This window comes from Meleagris gallopavo, chromosome 10 (assembly GCF_000146605.3).
Source record: "Meleagris gallopavo isolate NT-WF06-2002-E0010 breed Aviagen turkey brand Nicholas breeding stock chromosome 10, Turkey_5.1, whole genome shotgun sequence".
In the NCBI taxonomy this organism is placed as follows: Eukaryota; Metazoa; Chordata; class Aves; order Galliformes; family Phasianidae; genus Meleagris; species Meleagris gallopavo.
In genome coordinates this window covers 1376375-1401997 of record NC_015020.2, presented here as the reverse complement: position 1 = coordinate 1401997, position 25623 = coordinate 1376375, and the positions used below count along the sequence as shown (strand labels likewise).

At 37.0% G+C, this 25623-nt stretch overlaps 1 protein-coding gene across 1 annotated transcript in view; it reads left to right on the top strand.

Moving 5' to 3' along the window:
* The window catches only part of LOC109369125, a 156526-nt gene that overhangs the window by 75122 nt on the left and 55781 nt on the right, over positions 1 to 25623 (top strand).

Sequence of the window (25623 nt, the reverse complement as noted above, 5' to 3'; positions counted from 1 at the left end):
GTATTCACAAGACAGATGACCATGTTAATTTGATGTAAGCTTGCTAGTCTGGAAACTGTGATGTGGCATAGACAAATGACTTTGCTGTTTTGCTGTTTCCACTTCATACTGCACAGACTTTCTGTTTACTTCTGTTTGGCGTCTGGCAAAAAAGGAATTTCTGTTATTCAGGTCCAGGATCTACCTCTGACGTAACTAATAATACAAAGCATGGATGTCCAACCTTTTGGCTTGCCTGGGCAGCACTGAGTGAATAGGAATCATATAGAGCAGCATATACAAATGTTGCTCCAAAAATAATGCCTCCCAATTATTTCCACGGAAACAACAATAGATACAAAGAGCACAATTACACAATTTGATTGAGCAAATTCTCAGCTACAGAACGCTCTTTTTAAACATACTGACCACCATTAGCTTTGCTTTTTCACCAGTGATGGACAACAGTGTGCACGCTGTGCTCATAACCATCTGCACCAGAAGAGGTGGCCAACTGTTGCTATTGCCACTGCTGAAACTCACCACTCACCCCTCACTGTGCTCACATCCACTGTTTGGTCTCCATAAATACTCAGTAAGTGAATGTCAGTGGGTGCCATTATTTTTGCATGGAGGAATTCAATTCCACACCTTTGCTTCATAAACACTTCCATGTTATATACCAGTATGCTGCCCTTCTGCTGCCATCTGTTGCATGGCAACAAAATATAATGGAATATTCGTTCTGTACTGGAATATATGTACTGCCAAAAAAGTGATGACATGAATATGGGGTGGCTATCAAGTGAGGGGTAAGAGAGGGATTATAAAAGTCTGGTAGATAGACATGATCCAATTTTGGATTGCAACTCTATACATTCCATTTGAAAATTCACAACTAATGTATTTATGTTGACTGAAAATGGAGTTGCAAATAAACAAATTGATGACTGTTCTGGTGATCCTGAAATCTATTCTCAAATTCACTTATCACAATGGAAAGCATGGCTGCATATTTCTTGCTGTTTGCAGGACTGAATTTAGCCAGTGTATCAAAATGCATAAAATTATTGCCATAACTTGAGTCAGTGCTGCACTGCACCCCATGCCCTGGTTTCAGCCCAGATAGGGTTAATGCTGCACTAATGTTCAGTTGCTGCTGTGTGATGGTTGTACCCCTGGGATCGAAGCTGGCTGGGAAGAGCAACCAACATGAAGGCACAGGACATAGTCTGGGTAGCTTTGTGAGCTGCAGCCTGAAGGCCATGGGTTGGACATGCCTGATATAAAGGAAACACAAATAATGTGACAGATTAGTTGCAGATATCTCTGCAAATTAAAGAGTCAACTTTTGTAATCCTTAGTTGGAGAGGATACTGCCATAAAGACAGATGGTTTCATTTATGTTACATAATATTGATGAAGAATTGAAGCCAATTTTTGGCAACTAATTCCCAAGAAGGATGTCACCAAAAAGATACACACTGTAGATATGCTGAAAAGAGTAACTATTTAGCAAATAAGTTGCTTCAACTGAGCAGAATGAGTATCAATCACATTCTGCAACCAGGGCAAATCCACATCCAGCAGCCTTGCTTTGCTGCTATTGTAGAGGTTGCTTGTCACTTGTCTCACAGAACATAAATGTATTTTACTTAATCACATTGCAGTTTAATGTGTTTGGTTATATTTTTGTTTGTTTGTTTTTGTTCTTTAATACTGGAAGACAAGCTGCAGTTCTATAAATAATACTGAATCTATTGCAGTTCTGACTTAGCCAGTCATATATATATGATAGGAATCAAAGTATTTTCCTGTTAAATGAACCACATCAGCCAACAGAGACTTTATGTTGTGTTTATGTCTTTATCATGACTTTGTTTCAGCTGCAGGATGAGTGAAATTGTTGTGGAGCGTTGTGATCATTTTAGATAACAGGAAATAGATTTTTATAGAAGGTTCCTGTCTTAATAGCAAGACCACTCCACAAGGCTGCTCTGAAGATAAGAATTGGTTACACCTAGCTCTCAGTCTTGTGGTCAGCAAAGCACCCCACGAAAGGAAGCTTTCATCCCCAGTAAGGTAAAAAGACCAGAGAGTTCAAATAAAGGACAAACAGAGATGACCACCAGGGATCCCAGGACCACCACCACAAAAAGGCTGACGTGTGCAAGGAGGAACCCTATGTTAATTATTTCAGAGGAAGTGTTGAATGTGTATGTACTGTCTGAGAAAATCTTGACATGTGTATGTATGTAAGTAATGTATGTATGCTGAAGATCTTTTGTGCCGGGCATGTAAGATTAGATGGAGGGATCCCTCTGTGCATCCAGTGCCATAATAAAGAATACCTGCTTCTTAGCATTGGTCTTCAGGAATTATCCTTCAGACTGGAGTTTTTGTCTGACAACAATATGTGATGTGTTAGATGATCTGTAGGCACAAAATTAACCCATCAAAATTTTTGAACAAATTTGAACCACCAGTGTGAATCTGTAACATAGCAGTGCTTTGTGTCTTGTGATCTTGACATTTCTACATGATACTTAGACCTTAGATATGCACTTACCATTTTGTCAAACAACACTCAGGACTACCCAGTGGAGTTTACCTTTTAGTAACAAGTTTTGATTGATGGCAGATTGTGAATGAAAAGTGTAAACCAAAGTTTCTGAAGTGAATCAGGCATACATTCACTTCCAGCTTTATCTCTGACAGATGTTATTCTACATGTGTAATTGATGAAGACCAGTTTAGTCAATAGTCCTGTATTTTCATTGCAACTCAATATACTCTTCTTGCCTCAACTCCTAAAATCTCAGCTGCTTTAATAGGAATGGGAGTGGGCCGTGCATATAAAAGACATCCTGATTTGTTTTCCATCATGAAGGAATATATGAGTGTTACAATGAGCCATAATGAACCGTGCAGTGGGATTAAAATAGAAGAGCTTATCTCATGAAATACAGCAAAGTCTGCATGTGGGCAGCTAGGTGGTTGTTTCTTTTTTTGGGGGGGGGAGGAGGGTGGAATTTATTGCTCTGTTGTTGAATGGTTTCTTGTTCTACATTGTCATGCAAATTTAAGTTTGAGGTAGAGAAATTACTAAATTGGCAGTAGAATGCTCTTTTTGTTCAGAATTCCTGCTTATTTTTTCTCTTTCTATGAACACTGTTAATGCCTGTTCACTCCATCATTGCTTTGCATTCACAAAAGAATGAAATTCAGTCAGTGTCTTATCCAAATATTGGTGCCTGAATTTGCAACTAAATAAAGCATCTGCAGTCTCTTCAATTAGCCATTATGGGACACCATTTTCTAGTCTTACTCCTGCATATGATGCCAAAGGTAAAGCCTTTGTATTAACCCGTAATGAACCTCCCATCATAAGTAAATTCTCCAACAGGGTCCATACCTTTGCTTACACAGGACTCCTGTGTTTAAGTTAAATGTTCCCAGCAGCAGCTCTTGAAACGCTTGCAATGAAATACTAATTCTAAACAGATCATTTTGTTTCTAATTGAAATAGATTATTTGATATCAGGCTGTTTCATTTTGCTTTAATTTTTTCAGTAAACAGTTTGATTGACACAAACTTCTTTTGTTCTCTCTCTTTATGTACATATCAAAGTTAAAGATTTTCCAGTGTTTTTTTTTTTTTTTTTCATCCCACTTAGGCAAAAACTTACCACATAAAAGATATTTCCAAGCAGTTACATTACAAATCTTTTCCTTTCTACTGGAACATGGAAAACAAAAACGAATAATAATAAAACAAACAACCAAACAGCAAACAAACAAAAACCTTGAAAAATAAGATTTCAGAGATTTCTAGGGTCTTTCTTCCTTTTCCTTTTCCTTTTCCTTTTCCTTTTCCTTTTTTTACCTCCCTCCCTCCGTTGTCTTTTATAGGTCTTTTAGTACCCTAACTGCAATTAAGTGAAAGATATTCATCTTCCCTCTCTCCCAGCACTCTCCCCTCCCCCCAAAAAAAAGTTACTTTTGAGATACCTACATACCTTTGGTGCAGTTAGCCAGAACTGAATAAGGCCACAATTTCTTCTATACAACACTGAAAGATAAATGACATCAAACTTCTGCTAGAAATCAAATCAAATCCAATCAAGAGAGTATTGGAAATACTGACAGTAAAATATTAAACTGCAATGAGAAGAGTGAAATGATTAAGAAGAAGCTGTTCTACCAAACTTTTTTAAAAAATTTTTTGGCAGGACAGAGAGTCAGAGAGAAAAAGTTGCATCCCTTAAGTGGGTGACAGCTTTGGGAGTTAGTTGAAGTTGGTGGAATTTGGTATACATGTCTGAAGGGAAAAGAGCAAGAAAAAAGTCATCGAACAGTTCTGTATAAGACAATAATTTCTGTTGTTGGGTTAATTTTCTAGATAATGTGGTGGACACTTGAATTAGATTTCTGTTATCAAAATAGTGACCCTGTTAATATCGTACTGATTGCTTGCATACAATCTTCTCCCTTCTATCCCTACCTACGATTTTCTTATGATTTCAAAAATTCAATTGGTCAGATACATCTTTGGCAACAGAGAATCTGATGATGTAGAAGAATGTCATAAAAACAGAAACATATTCCAAAGAAATGCTTCCATTTATGGATAAGGGTGAATGATAAACAGAAATTCTAAGCCTTTATGAAGTTTGGGAAATACCACTGGTAATGTGCAATAGTTGATAAGGACTCAAAACTATCATAATTTATCATGGTCACTTGAATATGGAATTCTTGTGGAGAGATGAAGGACTGACATTTTTAAATAATGCCACTCAGTATGTTGCCTTTTCACTTTGAAAAAGAATGGGATCTTATGTTTCCAGAAGGTTTCCAGCATACGTTTTTAAAAATCTTTAAAAATGCAGAGGTTAATTGTAGAAAACATCTGAAAAAGATCAATGGGATGTTTTAGAAAACACTGAAGCCAGATATTCTGTGCTAGCGTGGCATATCTCTTATTAGTTTTAGTTTTGTACAGATCACCTAAGTGCAACATTATTTCCATAGTGATATACTTAATTACCCATTTTAACAGCATCTGCTTCTCATTCAAGCAGGCTTTGCGTTGTTATTTATTTCAACAAACTGATGAGTTAGTGATTAAACCTCAGAGTTATTAGACATCATTTTCAAATATATGTAAGCATAAAAAGTAAAGTGATGAAGAGGATAAAGAAAAATCAGTTGAATTTTAATAAACGTGTCTCCTTTCACAGCAGTTACAGAGATTAGTATTATCAACGCCTTTTATAAATGAAAAGAAAAATAGCTTTACTAGGCAACGCTATGATGTATATGCAAATATACACACATGGATTTAGCAGAAAAGGTTGCATTTAGAAAGCTATGAATTTCAATGCATAGCCATAGCAAGATTAGTGATAGGCCAACATTTAATAATTACAGAATAAAATATTTACTTTCACTTTGTGCACAATCTAATCGAGTACAGCAAAGTCCTATCCTCTGACAAATTTGGCAAAATTCAGATTGCTTCAAAGAATGTAAGATTTTCTGTATTTCTTAGGTACATAAGAGTGTTTGATTTCCCATCTAGTACTAGATAGTAAAAAATAAAAATAAAAAACAATCACTGAAGTATCTAGCCAAGGTTGTTAGAGTAATGAAGCCCAATTTTTGCCTCCTCGGTTAAAAACTACACTCCCTAGAAATGAGTAAATGACACCTGACTGCTATATGATTGCAGGAAACCATCAGTATCGATGGAAAGAATTCATAAATGACTGGATTATGTATGACAGCCGTAAGGAACTGCCACTGCATGTACAAACACTTTAATTTATAATATAAACCCAATTAGTACAAATGCATATATGACATAATAAGAATTCTACATCAATATTTAGCATCGCTTTAACATCTTGGAAATTTAAAATATTAAAAATATAGTGTTGAAATACCAGAGTTCCTACAGATATTCCAGATTTGATACCAATTGGTACTTCAGGAAGTGTTTTAAAATGCCCAGTTTGAACACATTTGCAGGAATGACACCAGGGAAGGGTGTATAAAGAGGGAAGGGGATGTTTGTTTTATCTTTTTAATTGATAATTTAGCCTCTGCTGCTGCTAAAGCCCTCATCTGTGACAGGATTTTCTTTGCACATTTTAACTTAGATGTGAGAATCACTGTTCCCTTTAAAAGTCTTTCCAGGCTCTTAAAAACTCTGGACAAAATGGGGTCCACTATTAGCATGTGGTGTGTCAGTACACTGGGATACTTTACACAGGTTGACAGTAACTTGGCATTCCCTTTTCACTCCACACCTACTGAAGGAACTGAAAATTCATTGCTTGCAAAGTAATGCCTGATATATACCATTATGATTATTTATATGCTTCTGCAGTTTCAATTAGACTTTTAAAATAGAATATTATTAAATATGTGGATTTTATTAAATGTGTGAATTTTATTAATTCATTATTCCTTGATTGCTTAATTAAACTATTATGAATTAAATATGAATTCTGTGGCCTCTTGTGAAAATGAATTTAAAGCAAACAAACAAGCACAGAAACATGTTAGCACATGGCTTAATTTAAAGGTCATATAATCAATAAAAGGACAAATTGCATGGAGTGAAATTTAGAACAGTCATTTCAAATACATCAAGTTGAAGAAATTGTCGGGTTTTCCCACCAGAAGCTGGGTAATGTTTCGTGCTGGCTTTCCAAAAATATGTAGGAAAAACTTTGGCTGCAATAGTGATGCAAATGTACTTGCACACTAAAAATAATTATGCCCATGTGGTTTCAACAGCAGAGTCTTCATTCTCTTGGCTGTGTGTCCACACAGAGAAGGAGCAGGCCATTTTGTCCTGTCTCCTCTTGTCTCTGGAAGTGAGTGCTCTCGTGTCCAACTATTCATTTCCTAGGATCATTTACTGATTCTGGGAATGGATGACCTGACTCCTTGAGAGACAGGGAGAAAATGGTTAAATTTTCCTGGAGTGTTATGCTAGAATAGGTTCACAGGTAAAATTGTTCCTGATGGTTTTCGTGGCTTTTAGGAGGTCACTCATCATAGCTATATTTTAGTGTAAAAACTGTAATCATTGCTTTCTAACACAGGACTGATGACGCAGAGAAAATTTTATTATATATGTGGGCTCCTAGTAGAGGAGCAGAGATCAAAATGCACAAATTTTGCTACTCAGCAAAGAAATGAAAGGATATAAGGGTCCAAATGCACATCTAGTGCTTGGAAAATAGTCTTCCATTTAGTTCACTTAAGGCCTATGCAGTCAACAATATTTAGTGAACATAGTCACAATAAGTTTTGTAATAGAATGACTAGCATAAAGTCAATCACTAACATGGAGTCAAAATTTCTGCCACTACAGTGACAATTATATTTACATTTGGTAAATAGCAATGAAGGGAACAGTGCATATTCTGAAAACGAGGATGAAGTCCAGACTACCAGATTTCTTGTAAGGGCAAGAATTACTTTAAAGTTGCTTAAACTACCAACAATATCCTATGAAATACCATGGATAATCACAGCTAAGAAAATGATAATCAAAATCCAATCACAAATACAGGCTGGGCATCAAGAGAAGCATGGCAAGCAGGTCAAGGGAGATGATTCTGCCCCTTTGCTCTTATGAGACCCCACCTAGACTACGATGTCCAGTTCTGAGGCCCCCAACACAAGAAGGACATGGAGCTCTTGGAGCAGGTTGAGAGGAAACAGTCATGAAGATGATCAGAGGGCTGGAGCAACTTGTTGAAAGTTGAGGCTCTTCAGCCTGGAGAAGATAAGTCTCCAGGGGGACTTATAGAGGCCTTCCAGTACCTGAAGGGAGTCCACAGGAAGCCTGGGGAGGGACTTTCAATAAGGGCATGTAGTGATAGGATGAGACGAAATGGCTTTAAATTGGAAGATAGTAGATTTAGACTAGATATTAGAATGAAATTCTTTACTGTAAGAGTGGTGAGACACTGGAACAGGTTGCCCTGAGAGGTGGTGGATGCCCTCTCCCTGCAGGCATTCAAGGCCAGGATGTAGAGGGCTGTGAGAAACCTGGTCTAGTGCAAGGTGTCCCTGCAAGGTCCTTTCCAACCCAAACCATTTTATGATTCTACAATTCTATGAAAATAAAATTATTCCTGGGAGATGGGATGCTCTGCTGGAGATAAGTAATGAATGGTTGCTTGGAAGACTGGAGAGGTGGTTCACAGATAGGTCAAAGCTTCCAATAAAGAAAAAGAGAAAAGGAAAAGTTCGTACTGTTTCTCTTTCCTCCATGCCACTGAGAAACAGGTTTATGGCTCTGTAGAGATTTTGTATAATGGAACTTCATATAATGACATCAGCAGCATTGTTCTGTATGTGTAAAGTCTAGAACTGTTTACATATGGTGTATCATCTGAAAGGTGTGTTGGGTTTAATATGTATGTTTTTAATTTCTTTTTTTGGCAGAAGAAATAATACATTTTCTTAGAAAAGAAAAGCAAAACCATGGAATGTGGTAATAAAATGGTGAAATGATTCTGCAGATTGCGTTCTATTCTTCCTTCCTGCTTTAATGAGAATGTTAGCTGAAAATACCTGAGCTTTAGGAGGATTATGACAACTTGTGTATGTGAGACATATTCTCTAAATTATTTTTTACCCTGTGGATTTGAATATATATTGGAGCTGTAGTTGTTGCTTTATATTTGTCATAGAATTTTATACTGCAGGTAGCATTCAGCTGTATCTCTTAACATTTGCAACTGACCTGAAAATATCCATTTCAGGGTTTAAGGCATTGCTAACATTCTTGTCCTTCAGAAGAGAAATAGTTCAATAATAGTGTGGTCTTTTTTCTTGTTTAGGATGTTGTCCACAACAGTCTTACCAAATGCTGAGACTGACTTTCCCAATGCTGTAACATTTATAACTATATGCACTATTCTCCAAAGATGCATATTAATTTTTATAATCATGTGAAAATATGAAATATTTCAGTTTGAACAGCTTTCTTGAATTTTAATACAAATCCTGTTTTTTGTTTTTCTATTGAGACTGCAACAAATATGGCACCCAAGGCTCTACAGGAATGAACTGCTTTTCCTCCTGGGCCATGGAGCTTTTTAATTTCTTCTTCTAATCATATGTGGTCTCAGATATGCTCTCAGAGAAACTAAACTCTTAGAGTTTCTTCTCCAAGTGTAGGAGAGTTCTCCTACACTAAGAGAACTTCATTTTTCCCAAAGGTAGAGAAGAATTTCAAGTTCAGTAGTGAATATCTGATTATGCTTAAAAATCTCTGTTCTTGCACCAGTGAATCTCTGTGAAAGCAAATCTAATAAATACAGTTCTAAAAAACCTTTCACAAAGAGCAAATATCTTCCAGCTTACACACATTGTTTGTATACAGTTCACTTCTCTGCTTAAGTAAAGGAAGTGTGTGTAGCTTGATATTTGCACTGAAGTGAAACTGAAAAAGATGTCTGAGGAAATAAATGAGGGAGAGAACTGGGCTTTGAAGTTCCAAAGCACGCTGTTGGAGTGGATTGAAAATGCAATAAAAAGTGAGACCAAAGACCAGAGGACAGGGGCTGATATGCTTACTATACTATGTGCTGCTTGGAAAATGTCATTTGAAAATGTGTACATTAAACATAAAGAGTAATTAAAGATGCCAGAATGATGATGGCAAGATCCTTTCTAACCCTGATCATTTCCACATCCCTGATGACTGACACTTCCTCTATAGATATGAAATGCACGGATGTGCACCTGTCACTCTTATAACTTTTCTGTTTGGACAGAATGGAGCTGAATTGAAATCCTGTCACTTCTGCTACACTTGAGTGAATTAGAAAAATGTTGGTCTTTACTCTCTGGTAGACAATATGATTCACCTTGCTACAGTCCAAAAAGTTTCCTGGAATGAAGCGATTCATAATAATAAAAATGTTTCACCTCTGGACAGTAACTAGCAGTCCTATGAAAGGAAGGAATTTTATTAGAATCAAGGAGCAGGACAAGACAAAGTAATATGCTTTTACACCAAGTAAAATGATAGTAATTATAGTAGTAATTGTTACTAACAACTATTTTATTTTGATTGGAGTTGTTCCTATTGCTTCACTGCTGTAGAGTACCTTAGAATGGGTTTTTCAAGACCTAAATTTGAGGCTGAACACAGGTATTTCCAAAAAATAAATATTGATTTTAGTGGAGATATGAAATTAATACGAATATGATATGAAAAATGAAATTATATGAATATGACCTGAAAAAAAGTGTTTAAATTCATACATTATGCAGCATTTTCACAACGAGTAACTAAATATTCTGCTCTTCCTAGGCTCCATGTGCAGTAGATAATTCAAAAAAGAAGCTAAGTTTCAGCTATCAAGGAGGTGACTAGCATGATTCATCCTCTACATTTACTGTGGAGGGCACAAAGAAAGATAAGCTTTGTCAGACAAAAGTTGGCCTTCAGGAATACTTTCTTAGTATATTTGCATGCATAAATTACATTAACTCAGAAAGTTGAATGAATCTGAAATTTTCAATTATTAAAATGATGACTATGTCAAAAAGACAAGAAATTTCAGGGAACTGCAGTACAAGCTACTAATAGTTTTTAGGTTAAATGAAGGTTGTTGAGGACCTTCCCACTGTTGCCCATGATTGGCCATAGAAGATCTTCTCTTAATTATTATAAAATAAGATAATGGAGGCCTCACTGCTATTTATCAAAGAATACAGTGTACAAGAAAGACAGTCAGAAAGCAAACACTGACAGCTTTGCGCACATTCATGAAGTTATAGTGACTGAATTGGATCCCATTTATTTATTATTTATAATTCATATGCTTTACTTTCCACACATCCTACAGAACTAAAAATTATCAATGCAAGTATAAAATTTAAGAGAGAAGCAGATAAAAAACATTAATGTTCAACATATCAAAACCCAGAAATGTTGTATAAACTGCATAGACAGTAACACAACACAGTACACTGAACAAAGCAGGGCATTTCTGGAGTAGAGTGATATTTAATAACTAAAAAGAAAGCAGAATCAGAAATAAAGGCTGATTTTAATGGGTATTCTTTTGTCAGGATCACAATTTTAGTAACTGTACTTGTCTACATGCACACCTTTGTCAATAAAAACAAAACAGAACTTGAAAATAACTAACATCAGTAGTGAAAACCCTTTCGTTTTCAGATCTGGTCTTTCTTTTAGAATCTAGTTCACATAAAATAATTTACATTTTAATGAAATACCAACAATAAAAATATCAGCAGATAGATCACGGGGGAAAAGAAAATGTCTGGTACTTTCAAAATTGGAAATAAATTGTTCTCATTTACACCTTCATTTTTGCTGACAGAATGTATTTCCTTAATGCAACTTATAAATGAACCAAATGCACATTTGTGGATATCTAGAAAGTTTTGTGCAGTTAGATGGAGATGGATGATTTTTAAGTTCAGTTAGTGTTAAGCTTATTGCACAGAGTAGAACTGATGGTCATTCTCCATGCAGAATTTAAAGTTCGTTAACTGTACCAGCAAAATAATATGTCATTATAATTGCTGCTATGTTGGTAAAAGTGCTAATGTAAAGGAAATATCTCATACCTGATGAATGACAGGAAAAAAAAGAACTGTGCAGTGAAGATTTGCAGTATTTTTACAGAGAAAAATGCACAGAGAAAGAAAAATTTCAGAAACTCGTGGTATGTTATCTATATGCTTATAAGGGTGCGCATATGTACCTCAGAGTTACTTAAGTCCAGAGTGGCTCCTTGAACATGGTGATATGTAACAACTTCGTTATGAGATGACCAAGCAGATAAACTTAGCAGCAGAAGGTGTTCATTTCCCTCAGGAAGCAGCTATAAATGCTTAGAATCAGTGGGTTATCCACTTACCCTTGTTCTCAAGGACATATCAGACAAGGAAATAATACTTGCTGTTGAATGTTATATAAAATTTTAAAGACATATGCTACTCGTTATAATTTAGCTCTCCCTTTAAAACTGCAAGATATCTTCAAGGCCCAGAGCTCTGCAGAATGTTGAAATCAATTGGATAATTACAGTGATCCATGAGTTGTCATAGTAAAGACTAAACAAAGATTAATTTCCTCTTCCTCTGTAAAGAAACACACACCTTGAAAGGGATAATGGATTTTCAACCTTCAGGGCGTAAGCTGCCTCTAACTAATAGGGTTTGGGAAGAAATACTCAGAGAGATATACTGCACCTTGGATAGATACTGGCTTAATGCAGGAATTACAAGTTGCTCAGCTGTTAGGAAAGCAGTTTGTGTAGCGGCCTCTGCAACGGTTTTGCAGACTGCCTGGTTGCTGATTGCCGTGTGCAGAATTTCTTCACTTTCCTGTTAAAATTTCTTTCTCTTCTCTCCTTTCATACTTAGGGCCTTTCAGTATAGGAGTCTGTCCCCCATGAGTGGAGACACCACCTGAATCAGCTTCAGCACACTGCGTAGGGCAAAAATTAGGTCCAGACTAACTCAAAGTCAGTTAGTATTTCAGGGTCTTCTTTCAAAGACTGCTTTTGGTGTGGATAGAGGCTCAAATTATAAAGCTGATAGGCACTTAGCAGCAGATTTGAGATTAATGAAAAAAAAAAAAGTGTGAAAGATTTAATTTGCATCACTTAAAAGGAGAAAGGAGTATTTATAAACTTAATCTCACCCCAGGTCAATGCCAATCTTAGACTCCCCATGAGAATCTCATCCTCCAGGTTCATTTCTCATACATCTTCTTCCAAAGGAGGCTTGTCATGCTGGAAGATCTTTGTGTTCTTCCTAAAAATTACTCTGACTTTTTTTTTCCTGAGTGAATTCATGAGATGGGAAGTCACCTCCCACACCGTGAGTCCAGTCTCATTATTTCAAAGGAAACCACTTCAGTTATTCTTTTCCTTAACAGGTGCAGTGTCTGCTTACATTTTAGGAATCAATCTGATTTGTTCCCTTACTCCTACTGGAATTGTTTCCCCCTTTTTTCCACAATTCTAATCAAAATAGATATGCAATGATAGATTTTTAAAGAAGTAAATAGTTTTTACATGTGTGGATGATGTGTATGTACATACATGTATACATGTGTGCAGATACATGCATATCTATATAGTACATATAAAGAGTTTAGCTAGTGTAGGTGGTATCTGTAGTTACCTTTCTAAATGCTCTTACTTTCATCCTTGAAAACAAAGAGCGTCCTCTGAACATCACTGTAATCCAGTGCTCTGTGCAGGAAAGCATGCTACATGGAACTCAGAGATGGAGAAATCACAGGATGTGATCCATGCCCACAGCTACAGAATCACTGAATTGTTTGAGTTGGAAAGGACTCTTAAAGATCATCTGGTCCAACTCTCCTGCAATGAACAGGGACACCGACAGCTCCATCAGGTGCTCAGGGCCTGGTTGAGCCTGACCTCGAATGTCTCCAGGGACAGTGGAGCACTACCACCTCTCTGGGCAACCGCTTGCATTGCAAAAAACTTCTTCCTTATATCCAATCCAAATCTTCTTTATTTTAGTTTGAAACATTTTTCCTTCGTTCTGTAACAACAGATTCTGCTAAAGAGTCTGTCCCTTTCTTGTAACTCCTCTTTATGTACTGAAAGGCCACTACCATGTCTCCCTGGAGCCTTCTCTTCTCCAGGCTGCACAGCCTCAGCTCTCTCAACCTGTCCTATAGGAGAGGTGTTCCATTCCTTGGATCACTTCTGTGGCCCTCCTCTGGAATGCACTCCAACAAGTCTACATCTTTCCTGTACTGAGGGCTCCACATCTGGATGCAGTGCTCCAGGTGAGGTCTTTCTAGAGAAGAAAACAGAATTGAGATAACTTTCTCACTTGCTATTTGTGATTACTTCCCAATAGAAGTGGGTCACTCACTCAGTTAAAGATATGCGAAGAGAAAGGATAGAATGCTCATAATAATCTTATGGATGCCTGTAGTCCTGCAAATTGATACTATTGTTTCTGTTGCTGCAGTGAATTCTGAAAAATAATCAGCAACTGCCCCTTTCAGGAAGTAGAATTCCCATTTATGTATAGTGCCATTAAAATTAATTATCTGAAAACTGGTGCATGATGTGTACAGATATCAAAATAATAAAAAGTAATTGACTGAAGGTATTCATAAAATATTTGAAGCAAAGGTCATTAATTTATGCTGGCTGAAACCTAGAATCGTATGCCTGAATTACCAAAATCCATGAGCAATAAGACAAATAGGTACTTATAAAATAGCTGTCTCCTGTGATAGCTGTACATTTTCTGAGATTTGGACCCCAGTTTTGGAGGGCAGTGGCCAGCAATGCAGGAGGCTGGATGTGTTCTCTAAGGCAGGTCCAGCAGGTCAGTGCTGTGACCTGAGAGGCTGACAAGATGAATGCCCTCTCATGGTCTCCAAGTTGTGGATATTCCAGGAACAAGTCACTCACTTTGCAGCCTCTCTGTAATCTGTCTTGCAGAAAGTTTTTCAGATGCCTGAAGTAATTACTCTGCAGATCATTTGATCTCTGTAACACAGGAGAAATCACAGGAAAATGTCATAGAGCACCTACCAGATTCTGAGAGAGACTTTCAAAGTGTTCAAAGTGTTCTTTGTCATGGGCAGATCCATTTCTTAAGAGAAAAAAAGTAATGAGAAACTGGTGATTACATCTCAAATATGATTTAAGAAAAAAAAAAGCAAAAGTGAAAGAATTACAACACACTTTCTTTTCCTACATTCTAATGAAGCAGTACTAAGATCAGGAAGATTTAAGCTTTCAGAGTAGATTTTCGGGAGGTACATTTTTTGCTACTAAGCAATATTGTCAAACAATTAACAACGTTACTTGTTGAAGAAGTACATTTCTATTTGGTTAGAAGCAGTCAAAGCTAACAAAGGCTGGCATCTACCAAGCTGATAGAACACAGAATTTATCCCCCTCCCCTAAGAAAAAAAGTTTCCACTTCACATTGAGTTTTTGTAATATAAGAAAAGTAAAATCTCAATTCTCATGCTGAAGCCTGAAGATTTTCAATATTTTGTTGCTATAAACATGTATATATGTGTATAGATATACACACACACATTGCCCTACCCCAAAAATACAAATACAAATATACCTTTTTTTTTTTTTTTAATTTGTAAATTTCAACTTTTACCCTGCGGTAGAAATATCTTTCTGTACTAGACTTAGTATAAATAACTTAAATAACTTAGGTTATTTAAATAATGATAATTGTATGAATTCTTGCTGTTTTTATCATACTGTATATTAATTTCCCTTTTTGCAGTTGGTATTTATATTCCCTAGAACTAAAACCAGCTTTGCAGACAGTTAGTCCTAACAAATTCAAAATAGTTATGTATAGCACTCTGTATGGAACTAGTTTGATTTTAAGTGCATTAATGTATTTCATTTGCTGAATAAAAAACTTAAAGCACTAGTATGATCTGGAGTTATGCAGTCACCACCTGATATTTTCAGACAGTGATTTATAAAACCAATTTTAAGAAAGCAATTGTAGTACCTGTGTGGCAAATTAGTTAATCATGGGACTTGAACAAGCGTGTGCATTCTCATAATCTTGATAATGTAATAATTAATGGGAAAAGCAAGTCTATGGCCATCGTGGTGTCGAAAGAGTCAGTAAGCCTAGAGAGGTTGAATACAGATGTTTTTGTGAAGACAAAGTAGCCTTGTATTTCAGGTTTTGGACTGGAACCAGCACAATCTGTAGGGTGATGGAAGACAGGCCACATTAGTGGCATTATTTTGCTTTTGACAGAGTTGCAATGAATGTAGTCACTGTGTTATGCCATACAATGAAATTGTGTTTATAAAGAATTCTGTGTTGGAATGATGTATTATTATTCTTTTTATATAAATTTATATATTGTTCATCAATAATACACTTGAGGGGCACAATGATGTCTGTAGTGCCACACTGGCAGTACAAAAGAGAATTATTCAGGGATTATTTTTTTCCCTGTTGTTCATGTAATTGCATATAATTAGAACTAAAACAAAACAAAACAAAACAAAAAAACAACAAAAAACCCCACTTTAAATGGACTGTTTTTGTTTTCAATGTTTAGATTTGTAATTATCAAAAATAGAAGGATATCTTGTCTCTAATTCTCTTTTTAATTTTATTTTACGGCAGGATATTTTTTTTCTTTTTCTGCCTACTAACCAAAAATATGTAACTATAAAATAATTATACTCTTTTGGGGCATATATTTGAAGCAGAGAACTGTAGAGGATCCATTTGTGAAAGAGAAGGATGTACCAATAAAACACTTCTTGCTTTTTCTTGCTGCATTTTTACTCTCTCTGTCTTCATAGCTGCAGTTCAGGACCTGTGTATTAAGCTCCTCTACTATTTATTTGTATTCTTACAGAGTAATGTGAACATCCTTTTTCTTTTGCAATTCTTTTGTACATGCCTTCTTCCTCACCCCTCAATGTTTTCTGTTCAAGTACTGAAGGGATAACTTTCTCAAACTTTTGTGCAGCTTTAGTAATTTTTAACTTATCGAAATATTCTTGAGCACTGATATTGCTTCATTGGTACCCCTCAGCAGCTGGAAAATATGGTTCCATTTATTTATACCATTTCACCACAGATTTCCCTTGTGAATACTGAGAAGTGGAAAACTCATTTAATTTCTCCACTATATACAATTCACTTATTATTAAGTTTCTCCTAATCCCTGAGTGGGCTAATTATTTCAGTTTTCATTCCTTTATCTCTTTCCCTTCATATATTTATATATTTAAAGAATCTTACATTGTTTTTTGTCACTCCCAAGGCAATCATTTCCTTTTCATTATGTTTTTATGTCACAGCATTTTTGAGATACTGATATCCATTCTGCTGCATTTCTTCCATTCATTTTCAGGGACGTTCATTTACACTGCTCAGATATATTTCCTTTGATTATCCCTCTCTCTCTCCAGTGCCTCTTCCCTCTGAGACTTACTCATTTTATTTAGCTGACCCAGAGCAATTAGAAAAAAATTAGGTGGGTGCCAACTTCAGTAAAATTTTATTTCCACAAAATGTTGCCTGCCTGCCTTCCAGACTTACGGCAGAGTATTTTTTTTTCCTCTTTTCATGGTTAAAAAGACAGGTCGGAATGCTGAGTTAAAGGATTTCCAGGGCATGTAGTCACAGAAAAAGCCAGGTGTCAGGCAGGCCTGTGCTGTCTTTCTGCCCAATGCCACTCCTGGGATCACCCTGTTCCAAGAAACAACTTCTTTTTGTGTATTATCCTCCATCTGCTACACTTCTTGTATGTCTTCCAGGCAGTACACTCTAGGTTTCTTATGACCACAGATGCAATGTGCTCAGCATGCCACTTCTGCCTGCAATACCAAATTTGCTCCAATAAAATATAAAATACAGTACATATATGATGCACATTCTTTGTTTTGCTTAGACCAATAAAATTAGGAATTTCATAGTAACTATTTTTTCCAGATACATAAAACTCATATGGTTAAAGTTTGTGCGACTCTCTGAAAAAATATCTTTCTACATGTTTAGAATTTTATAAATCTATAATTACATACATAAAACCTGCATAGATTTTTTATAATTTTGTTTATGTTTACACTGGAATTATGTCTGAAATTTGTATTTCAGAGAACTGAAAAGCTCTATGAATAAATAATATATTCCAGATAATCCTATTTTTCTTTCATTGTATTTCAGTATGTTAGAAAACTTAAACTGCAAGTAGATTAAGTCTGCCTTGATAATTGATCTCCAACGTTAATCTCCAACTCATTCCTTTCCACTTAAAAAATATAAATAGTGAGGCAAACAAGTTATGTTTCTTGTTTTGCTTTTAATAACTCCTTCTTTTCTAAGGTTTTCAGATTTTGTTGGCTGTCTAATTTGAGCTTGAAAGAAATTAGACCACACACCTTGGAGATGGAGCAAAGTCTTTGAATGCTTTAGTAGATTACCATTAATTAGTCTCGGTGGAACCTTAATCTCTGTATGAGTAAGTGTTATTTGGAACACTTCTGACATTCTGCAAATGCAGATGTTGTCAGGGCTGTTATATTCTTTAGCTTATGTAAATCAAAACAAATAATAATCTCAGCCTTTGTTAAACAAGACTAATAAATATACCTTAACATACAGCCTTCATTTCCCCAGTTCATTCAGCATAGAGCCATAAGAATTTTTAATATACTTCACTTTTCAAGGTAAGTAATCTGTATAGCAAAGGGAAAGATCCCTACAGGATAACTGCTTAATAGCTGTACAATATACATGTGATTCAGTGTTTAGATTCCATATCCAGCACATGACAAAACAAAACAAAAATGTGGGAAAAGAGGTAAGATAATCACATTCAATGTGTCATTGAATTCCTTGATATGAAAAAAATCACAGAATCACAGAATTGCAGGGGTTGGAGGGACTTTCAGAAATCATCAAGTCCAACTCCCCTGCTAAGTGTGTTCCCTACAATAGGTTGTAGAGGTAACTGTCCAGATGGGTCTTGAATATCTCCATAGAAGGAGACTCTGCAACCTCTCTGGCAGCCTGTTCCAGTGCTCTGTCACCCTTACCATAATGAAATATTTCTGTATGTTAGTATGGAACTTCCTATGTTCAAGGTTTAGGCCATTACTCCTTGTCCTATAGCTACACACCACTGAGAAGAGCATGACCTCATCCGTTTGCCTCCCACCTCTCTTTAGACACTTATAAACATTAATCAGACCCACTTCAGTCTTCTTTTCCCCAGACTGAACAGACCCAGGTTACTCTGCCTCTCCTCATACGGGAGATGCTCCAGGCCCTTCATCATCTTCGTGGCCCTTTGCTGGACTCTTTCCAGGAGATCAGTGCTTTTTGAACTGAGGAGTCCAGAACTGGACAAACTATTCTAAATCTAGCCTCATCAGGGCAGAGTAGAGGAGCAACCATTGACATTAAGTGTCATCTGCTGACAGATTCTGGAGAGCAAACATGAATGTGAGCACAGTGAGATGATGTGTGATGTTTCTACAATGATACCATCATAACAGCTGTCAAGCACTGGGTCACCTCTACTCATGCAGATTTTCATGAGTGCAGCATGAAGGCTCTTAATCTTATTGCTGGCAAAAATGGATAGCCTCTAGTGTTTGGTAATTTTGCCCCTGAACAACTGCTGAGTCATGAAAAAGAAATAAAATATTTGGAAAAATCACCTTGGCCATTCTAGAGAGACACAAATCACTGTAATATGCTTGAATCTGGTTCATGTCAATGGTCAGTTTGGCCTGGTTCTGTGACTAACAGGAGAGGGGGGGACCCACAGAGACCCGTAAATCATTGGCATTTACCAAGGCCTGTTCAAGACAATTCATCACTCTCAAGGGTAAGAGAAGGTCTCCAACTCCTGCAGCAAGCCCTGCTATTGCTTCAACCCCTATGGCAGGCCCCACAGTTGCTCCAACTCCCATGACATCCTCTGCAATTTAAGCAGAAAATCAAGCTGTGCTAGTATCTGTTGTCCCTACACACATGAAGAAACAATGGATGTGAACATGGAATTAATTCATTCGAGGTGCTTGGTATGATGCTATGTTCTGATTCTAGGAGAAAAACAATGCTGATAGCATTGTAAAGTAATGTTTACAGTTGCTGTTAAGCAGTGCTGCACAGAGCCAAGGCCATTCTCAGCAACTGGCTCAAGGAACAGAGTGAGGACAGCTGCCTTAGACTGGCCAAAGGGATATTCCATGCCATATTACACTATGTGGAAGGGATTTTGAAGGGAGCAGGAGTCCATCTCACTCTCTTCCACTGCTCAGGGTCTAGGTGGGCATCAGTCGGGAAGTGGTGAGCAATTGCTTGTGCATCACTTATTCGTTCATACGTATCCATATATAGCCATAACTATGATCCTCTTCCTTTTCTGTCTCAGTAAATAGCTTTATCTTAACTCATGAGTTCTACTTGGTTGTTTTTTTTTTAATCTCTTCCCCAGCCCATAAGGCAGGGGGGAGGCAGGTGCTCAACCACCTGCTGGAGTAAAACACAGCTGCCCTGCTAGACTGAGGACAGTAAGAACAATTCAGGTGTTACTTAATGTTTAAGACTTTGCAAATATTCTTAATTACTTGTCTCGTGAAATGAGTGCCTGAGTAGGTGTATTACCTATAGTAAGAGGAATGTCAAATAAAAGTATCTGCTATAGTGGCATAGAATCTCAGAATCACCAGGGTTGGAAAAGACCTCCAAGATCATCAGTGTGTTTGCAGGGTTAAATCTCAGTCATCCAGAGAACATGTCAATGATCACAAGCACATATTCTAAGTTGAAGTACTTAGGCATTTGGATTATTTTTTCCTGCAGATTAACAAAAATCTCCAGTATTTGGGATGTGCTGTGAGGGTTATTTTTGATGCTGGCCAATACTATGGGCCAGGCAGATGGGAGAGGTACTGCAAAACTGCTGGCCTTTCCAGAAAAGTTTGAAGTAAATCAATCTCACTGTATTGCAGCAATCTTCACTCTTTTGGTTGTTTGTACCAGAGTGTGTGATATGACACACAAGGTAGAATAAAATAATGAAATGCTACCAGACAGACATCCGGAGAGTGCCACAAAGAGTCTAGGTGTAATTGGTAACAACTGCAGAGCCAAGAGTCCTTCTCAGTTGCAAGTGTATTGCTCTGCAGCAATTAAAATTGTGTATCAGATTGAGAGAGACAAATAAGAACAAAATGCAGAGCCTGAGGGCCAGAAAGGGCTGCACTTCTGGTAGATTGATCAGCCAGGTCATTTCCTCTTGTGACAACATCATAAGGGCCTGACATTTAACATCAGTTAAAGAAGAGGGGTTTGTAAATAGCTTTGCAACAACTGTTTTTAATAGGGGAATTTGTAGAGCTGTTTCCAAAGCTGACTAAGATCATGTACAACACCAAAGGCGTAGTGTGAGTCAGTGTAAATAGCTGCAGATTCACCCTGAGCCAGAATAACACACATATAATGCAAAGGCTCAGCAAGGAATGGGGAGATGGCTTTTTTGCTGAGCAGAGATGGGCTGCCAAACAGACATACGCACATTTCCATTAAAAGTAGAACACATCAAAACTTATAATCAGGGGGTGAATATGAGATGTATTCTGTTTTATTCTGTTTTCTGTTTAGTTGCAGTGATCCGAAGGAGTTCTGGGTTTATTTCCAAACAGAAGCCAAGATGCTGGGACTCACCCGTTACTTACTGTATGTAGATTTACATTAGCTGTATTTTTAATGGAGTAAACCAAATCAGAGTCATAACAACTTATGATTACTTTTTTTTAATTTTGTTTTTGTTTAGGATTCACAAATAAATCATAACTTCTATGAGTTTATGATTATTGGTCTTGAATTTTTCCAGGTATGGAAGAGCTGCTCTGGATGGTAAGCAAGAAAATGTTAAGTCTCATTCCTTGGCGAAAATAGATAAATACAGCTCAGCTACAACTCTCAATAACAGTAACAGTCCCTAAAAATGCAGCTTCCCTGAGATACATTCCCCTAGAAAACCTTCAAAGTACTATTTCTGGATTTCTAATGGCCAGATTTTTGAATTGATTGATGTAGAAGGGATTGAGTGACACATGATCTTCAAGAAATGTCATAGTGAATATTCAGAAAGCTGGATTTTTGCAGGAGTGTCTAAATTGGTAGAGATCAAAATGTAATATATTTAAATTGAAAAACATGATCTGCCTTGAAGGCACTGGCAGCACTGTCACATGCAATTGTGTATTTGTGAGTTCCAAACTCAGCTTCATTTATGTGAGTTTAGAATCTTGTGCATTTTCTGGAATAATATAAAACATACAACTCTACATACATCGAGGAAAGGGGATCACAGATTTACTTGGTAGGTAGTATAACGCATAATTCTACCTGTTTAATTGACTCATCTGGCAAAAAAATAAAATAGAGCATTTTTATATTATTCTAGAGGAACAAGCCCTTTCTTATATCTGTGTTTACAGAATATCATGGTAGATGAAACTGGAAGTTTGCCTCAGGTCAATATGTAATTTTGAAACACTAGAAGGTTATGCATGTAATTAACTTTCTGCTCTTTTGCTAGTGCTTTTCCCCTGTCTCCTTTCTGTTAATGATGAATAAAACAAAAAATCCTGCCTCGGTTCCATGTTCAGGAAAGTCTTCTGATTTGATTTAACTTCTAGTTATGCAAACATATTTAATTATTTATCTGCTTATTTCCACAGGAAATCCTAAAGAGATGCAAACCTTGTTTGAAGGGTTATCATGTCAACAGGAGATGGAAGATCCATCACTAAGAGAATAGAACAGTAGCATATCAGTAATGGATGAATGGTTTAGGTTACAATTTGAAAGCTTAATAGTTTGCTATTTTAGAAGTTGGAAACTACCATTTTTAATACTGTGAGAGAATAATGCTGCTATACTGCATGGATGTGACTGTCTGTGGTCAAGTTCATGCAAGGGATGCAAACCACAAATGTGATTCTATTCTATCGATCAAGCAACCTGAATCCTAGTGGGTAGTGTGGTAGCCTGCCATTTCTACTCAGCCATGAAAATAAATGCTCTCCACCCAAAAATACACTCACTGTCACTGTGGATGATTTCGGGTCCACCAGTGCAGCACCTGTGGGACAGGGAAGAGATGTAGGGATGTTGCAGGTGGCAAGGTCTTTGGGAATCTGCCAGCCATCAGCTGGATTCTCTGGCATTAGTCTTCAGACATTCCAAATTACATGCATAACTAAAAACCAATTGATTTTGGTGGGAATCTATTTCTATCTGCAGGACTTTGGTTTCTGGGTCTTGAATTTAAGTTCCAGTTCACAGTCAAGTGCCTTAAGCCAGTCCATCCCACTGCCTAGTCTAGCTAGTTGCTCTCCCTGTGGTCTACTTTGATTGCCCCTTGTCTGAACTTTCCAGTCTGAAGAGTGACTTGATCCTCTCTAGATGGGAGCCAACATAAGAGTCAAATCCAGGCTGTACGGACAGTCAAGGAGCTTTGCTTGGACTACAGGACCACATGGAAGCATCAGGTACTGACTACCAGTTCAGCTGGCTGAGAGATCACCTACTAGTAATATTGTTTCCTATCCCCTTGGTTAAAATTGTTGTTGACAGAAACCAGGACTGTGCTTGTTGGTTTCACATCTAGAACTTTGCTGCATTTTAACATGCAAAACATGCAGACATAGACAAGATAAGATGTAAGTAGCCTGTTCTAGCCTCACAGGCTTCTGAAGAGCATGGGATTTGGAGCTTCATAGCAAGGACTTTCATGTCATAGATTGGAGTAGAGAAAAACAAGCAAATGAAAAAATACACCAACAACAGAACACAGCAACAACAAAACAAGAACAACCAACTACAACTCTTGTGGCTTATTATCCTATCCTACTCCACCATGGAATATCAGGGTTCATCATGTACTGTGAGAGAGTTTCCGTATGATATTAATGAGCATTAATATAATGCTCTGACACACAGGGAAATTCTCTCTTCGTTTCATTTCTATTTCTTTGTAATTTTGGTATTCCAGATATCATTCATTCAAAATACACCAAGTGCAGTACACTTACTGCTTATCTTTTTACACATACTTACTGTTCTAACTCTGACCCAAGCGAAGACATTAATTCAATCATTAAAAAAAATATGTTTACCAACCCTCCCCAGATCTCAAATGAGATCCTGGTCCAAGCTTCAAATAAGAATTCAGTCTATGCTCTTCAAGTACTTCATTCTAATCATACAATTAATTGTAATTATAACATGTTGTAGGCTCTTTAATCAGATGCAGTATTTATACAGTGAGACAACTGCAAATACTTTACCATTAAAAATACAGAAAATACATTGTGGTTCCTCAAGACTTCAGTAGAGTATGGGCTATGAATTAGATATGGGTCAGAAAATCAGAGTGCAGACAATGTCAGCTGCACCTAACAGCCTGTGACTCAAATACTGACGTTTGGTACTAAACTGAAAATCAGTTGCAGCACATAGAAATAAGTTGTTAAGTCATTCTGAATTAAGACACACCCAGGAGGAAATAGTGTTGGTTCATTTTGTTGGTTCTTTGGGAGTAAATATAATGATATAAAGAAAATGAAAAACAGACTTTGACTACAAAATTAATGGCCATCTTTCCCAATGCCAATGATGTACTACAAAGTATTTCCAATGTGGAATGAGAAGGAGGAGATTAAACTCTCTGCATTGTGTATTATTGATGTTTGTGTGTGTGCTATGAACCTTTATGAAAGCAACATCTGCTCCCATTTGTATGTTAATTTTTTTTGGCATTTAAAATTTGGCTTTAAAAAAATATTCTCTCTGTTTTCCCTTAGAGTGAGAAACTGAGACATAAAGCAGGTGCTGTACAGAGCTAAGAGAGCATCTGAGTTAAATTAGAAATAAAATCATCTCAGAGGAGTAACTTCAGTCACCACAGAAAGTGAGTGTCAAATGCCAAGTTAGAGCTAATATTGCCAGATCAAGTATCTTCATGTACTTCTTGTTTGTATTTTATTTGTGAGATTACTCTATTATTTCCATTTTCCTTCTAGTGTTCTATATTCCCTCTCAATACAGCCATTTCTAAGGCAAAGGGACCTTCTGATTCCTACATCCTACACTGCTGATTTCCCCCAAATCTGAGCCATGCTGCTGAGTACACTAAAGAGAAAATACATTAGAAAACATTCTGTTTTGTTGATAAAGCCAGAAGTATGCTATGATGTTGCAGGACCCATTTACACAAGTTCATAATCATCAAAAGAACATAGATAAATGCGGGTTCAAATTGCTCTCCATAGGTCATCTGTCTATATCAAGTTGCATTTCTGATGCATCCAAAGGTGGAGATTCCACAGTATCCCCAGGCGACTGGAGTTTGACCACTAACATGAAGAAATTTTCTTTTTCCCCATTTCTAATTACAATTTCCCATTTTCCAATTTGTGTTCACTGCTTCTTCTTCTATTGCCTTTCATATCTGGGAATATTCAACCTCTTGTCTAAATGTTCCCGTTGACTGAGCAAATACAAACTGCAGACACTCCTTGCAAAGCATAGTTTTCAGCTCACTAATAGCCTTTGTGAGCCACCACTGCATCAGTCTCACCAAGCATCTCATGAACTAGTGAGCCCAGAATTGAGCATTACATTCCAGATGCAATCGAAGGGCTTTATCTGTGTCCTATTCTTTGTCAGGCAGTGTGTGGCAGACACTTAAACCATGCTGCTCTCACCTGTGATACTCACCCTCTTGACTGGATGAGATTTCTCTTGTTTAACTGGTGTTTTTTAACAGCTAACACTGTTTAAGAGCTCTGAAAACTGCATTCTTTTTTTAATTGGAGGACAAATAGCCAAATCCACAAACCAGAGGTGCTTCTTCTCTTCTTCTGTTGTACTGCAGAGTTGTCTCTTCAAACCTCATCACTCCTGTGTTCATAGCTCCTATGCACAGAGTACCTGTCTTAGAGCCCAAATGAGGACAACATTCGAAGATCACAAAGTAAAAGACTCTGGTTCAAATGGTTTCATGTTATTTCTCATTTAAAAAAAAAA